The following is a 4,844-nucleotide window of genomic DNA, read 5'->3' as shown; positions in this document are numbered from 1 at the left end:
TGCAAAATAGCTTTTATTCATGCACAGAGTGTAAATTTAAAGTGGGACCAAGATTCAGCTTGCATTGCCTGAACCAACTTTGTTCTGCGCTGAAAAGCTGTTTTCTGACATTTCAGGGTCTAACTTCAAAAATCATGCAAAACACTTCTAACACCTTCAGATATGTTTCTCTGTGTTGAAAAATAGCTTTTATTCATGCACAGACTGCAAAGTTAAAGTGGGACCAAGATTCAGCTTGCATTGCCTGAACCAACTTTGTTCTGCGCTGAAACGCTGTTTTCTGATATTTCAGGGTCTAACTTCAAAAATCATGCAAAACACTTCTAACACCTTCAGATATGTTTCTCTGTGTTGCAAAATAGCTTTTATTCATGCACAGAGTGTAAATTTAAAGTGGGACCAAGATTCAGCTTGCATTGCCTGAACCAACTTTGTTCTGCGCTAAAAAGCTGTTTTCTGACATTTCAGAGTCTAACTTCAAAAATCATGCAAAACACTTCTAACACCTTCAGATATGTTTCTCTGTGTTGCAAAATAGGTTTTATTCATGCACAGACTGCAAAGTTAAAGTGGGACCAAGATTCAGCTTGCATTGCCTGAACCAACTTTGTTCTGCGCTGAAAAGCTGTTTTCTGACATTTCAGGGTCTAACTTCAAAAATCATGCAAAACACTTCTAACACCTTCAGATATGTTTCTCTGTGTTGAAAAATAGCTTTTATTCATGCACAGACTGCAAAGTTAAAGTGGGACCAAGATTCAGCTTGCATTGCTTGAACCAACTTTGTTCTGCGCTGAAACGCTGTTTTCTGACATTTCAGGGTCTAACTTCAAAAATCATGCAAAACACTTCTAACACCTTCAGATATGTTTCTCTGTGTTGCAAAATAGCTTTTATTCATGCACAGAGTGTAAATTTAAAGTGGGACCAAGATTCAGCTTGCATTGCCTGAACCAACTTTGTTCTGCGCTGAAAAGCTGTTTTCTGACATTTCAGAGTCTAATTTCAAAAATCATGCAAAACACTTCTAACACCTTCAGATATGTTTCTCTGTGTTGCAAAATAGCTTTTATTCATGCACAGAGTTTAAATTTAAAGTGGAACCAAGATTCAGCTTGCATTGCCTGAACCAACTTTGTTCTGCGCTGAAAAGCTGTTTTCTGACATTTCAGGGTCTAACTTCAAAAATCATGCAAAACACTTCTAACACCTTCAGATATGTTTCTCTGTGTTGCAAAATAGGTTTTATTCATGCACAGACTGCAAAGTTAAAGTGGGACCAAGATTCAGCTTGCATTGCCTGAACCAACTTTGTTCTGCGCTGAAAAGCTGTTTTCTGACATTTCAGAGTCTAACTTCAAAAATCATGCAAAACACTTCTAACACCTTCAGATATGTTTCTCTGTGTTGCAAAATAGCTTTTATTCATGCACAGAGTGTAAATTTAATGTGGGACCAAGATTCAGCTTGCATTGCCTGAACCAACTTTGTTTTGCGCTGAAAAGCTGTTTTCTGACATTTCAGGGTCTAACTTCAAAAATCATGCAAAACACTTCTAACACCTTCAGATATGTTTCTCTGTGTTGCAAAATAGCTTTTATTCATGCACAGAGTGTAAATTTAAAGTGGGACCAAGATTCAGCTTGCATTGCCTGAACCAACTTTGTTCTGCGCTGAAAAGCTGTTTTCTGACATTTCATGGTCTAACTTCAAAAATCATGCAAAACACTTCTAACACCTTCAGATATGTTTCTCTGTGTTGAAAAATAGCTTTTATTCATGCACAGACTGCAAAGTTAAAGTGGGACCAAGATTCAGCTTGCATTGCCTGAACCAACTTTGTTCTGCGCTGAAACGCTGTTTTCTGACATTTCAGGGTCTAACTTCAAAAATCATGCAAAACACTTCTAACACCTTCAGATATGTTTCTCTGTGTTGCAAAATAGCTTTTATTCATGCACAGAGTGTAAATTTAAAGTGGGACCAAGATTCAGCTTGCATTGCCTGAACCAACTTTGTTCTGCGCTGAAAAGCTGTTTTCTGACATTTCAGAGTCTAACTTCAAAAATCATGCAAAACACTTCTAACACCTTCAGATATGTTTCTCTGTGTTGCAAAATAGCTTTTATTCATGCACAGAGTGTAAATTTAAAGTGGGACCAAGATTCAGCTTGCATTGCCTGAACCAACTTTGTTCTGCGCTGAAAAGCTGTTTTCTGACATTTCAGGGTCTAACTTCAAAAATCATGCAAAACACTTCTAACACCTTCAGATATGTTTCTCTGTGTTGCAAAATAGGTTTTATTCATGCACAGACTGCAAAGTTAAAGTGGGACCAAGATTCAGCTTGCATTGCCTGAACCAACTTTGTTCTGCGCTGAAAAGCTGTTTTCTGACATTTCAGAGTCTAACTTCAAAAATCATGCAAAACACTTCTAACACCTTCAGATATGTTTCTCTGTGTTGCAAAATAGCTTTTATTCATGCACAGAGTGTAAATTTAATGTGGGACCAAGATTCAGCTTGCATTGCCTGAACCAACTTTGTTCTGCGCTGAAAAGCTGTTTTCTGACATTTCAGGGTCTAACTTCAAAAATCATGCAAAACACTTCTAACACCTTCAGATATGTTTCTCTGTGTTGCAAAATAGCTTTTATTCATGCACAGAGTGTAAATTTAAAGTGGGACCAAGATTCAGCTTGCATTGCCTGAACCAACTTTGTTCTGCGCTGAAAAGCTGTTTTCTGACATTTCAGGGTCTAACTTCAAAAATAGTGCAAAACAATTCTAACACCTTCAGATATGTTTCTCTGTGTTGAAAAATAGCTTTTATTCATGCACAGACTGCAAAGTTAAAGTGGGACCAAGATTCAGCTTGCATTGCCTGAACCAACTTTGTTCTGCGCTGAAAAGCTGTTTTCTGACATTTCAGGGTCTAACTTCAAAAATCATGCAAAACACTTCTAACACCTTCAGATATGTTTCTCTGTGTTGCAAAATAGCTTTTATTCATGCACAGAGTGTAAATTTAAAGTGGGACCAAGATTCAGCTTGCATTGCCTGAACCAACTTTGTTCTGCGCTGAAAAGCTGTTTTCTGACATTTCAGAGTCTAACTTCAAAAATCATGCAAAACACTTCTAACACCTTCAGATATGTTTCTCTGTGTTGCAAAATAGCTTTTATTCATGCACAGAGTGTAAATTTAAAGTGGGACCAAGATTCAGCTTGCATTGCCTGAACCAACTTTGTTCTGCGCTGAAAAGCTGTTTTCTGACATTTCAGGGTCTAACTTCAAAAATCATGCAAAACACTTCTAACACCTTCAGATATGTTTCTCTGTGTTGCAAAATAGGTTTTATTCATGCACAGACTGCAAAGTTAAAGTGGGACCAAGATTCAGCTTGCATTGCCTGAACCAACTTTGTTCTGCGCTGAAAAGCTGTTTTCTGACATTTCAGAGTCTAATTTCAAAAATCATGCAAAACACTTCTAACACCTTCAGATATGTTTCTCTGTGTTGCAAAATAGCTTTTATTCATGCACAGAGTGTAAATTTAAAGTGGGACCAAGATTCAGCTTGCATTGCCTGAACCAACTTTGTTCTGCGCTGAAAAGCTGTTTTCTGACATTTCAGTGTCTAACTTCAAAAATCATGCAAAACACTTCTAACACCTTCAGATATGTTTCTCTGTGTTGCAAAATAGCTTTTATTCATGCACAGAGTGTAAATTTAAAGTGGGACCAAGATTCAGCTTGCATTGCCTGAACCAACTTTGTTTTGCGCTGAAAAGCTGTTTTCTGACATTTCAGGGTCTAACTTCAAAAATCATGCAAAACACTTCTAACACCTTCAGATATGTTTCTCTGTGTTGCAAAATAGCTTTTATTCATGCACAGAGTGTAAATTTAAAGTGGGACCAAGATTCAGCTTGCATTGCCTGAACCAACTTTGTTCTGCGCTGAAAAGCTGTTTTCTGACATTTCAGGGTCTAACTTCAAAAATCATGCAAAACACTTCTAACACCTTCAGATATGTTTCTCTGTGTTGCAAAATAGGTTTTATTCATGCACAGACTGCAAAGTTAAAGTGGGACCAAGATTCAGCTTGCACTGCCTGAACCAACTTTGTTCTGCGCTGAAACGCTGTTTTCTGACATTTCAGGGTCTAACTTCAAAAATCATGCAAAACACTTCTAACACCTTCAGATATGTTTCTCTGTGTTGCAAAATAGCTTTTATCCATGCACAGAGTGTAAATTTAAAGTGGGACCAAGATTCAGCTTGCATTGCCTGAACCAACTTTGTTCTGCGCTGAAAAGCTGTTTTCTGACATTTCAGGGTCTAACTTCAAAAATCATGCAAAACACTTCTAACACCTTCAGATATGTTTCTCTGTGTTGCAAAATAGGTTTTATTCATGCACAGACTGCAAAGTTAAAGTGGGACCAAGATTCAGCTTGCATTGCCTGAACCAACTTTGTTCTGCGCTGAAAAGCTGTTTTCTGACATTTCAGAGTCTAACTTCAAAAATCATGCAAAACACTTCTAACACCTTCAGATATGTTTCTCTGTGTTGCAAAATAGCTTTTATTCATGCACAGAGTGTAAATTTAATGTGGGACCAAGATTCAGCTTGCATTGCCTGAACCAACTTTGTTTTGCGCTGAAAAGCTGTTTTCTGACATTTCAGGGTCTAACTTCAAAAATCATGCAAAACACTTCTAACACCTTCAGATATGTTTCTCTGTGTTGCAAAATAGCTTTTATTCATGCACAGAGTGTAAATTTAAAGTGGGACCAAGATTCAGCTTGCATTGCCTGAACCAACTTTGTTCTGCGCTG

This window comes from Garra rufa, unplaced genomic scaffold, assembly GCF_049309525.1.
Source record: "Garra rufa unplaced genomic scaffold, GarRuf1.0 hap1_unplaced_008, whole genome shotgun sequence".
Lineage (NCBI taxonomy): Eukaryota > Metazoa > Chordata > Actinopteri > Cypriniformes > Cyprinidae > Garra > Garra rufa.
This window is presented reverse-complemented; position numbering follows the sequence as displayed.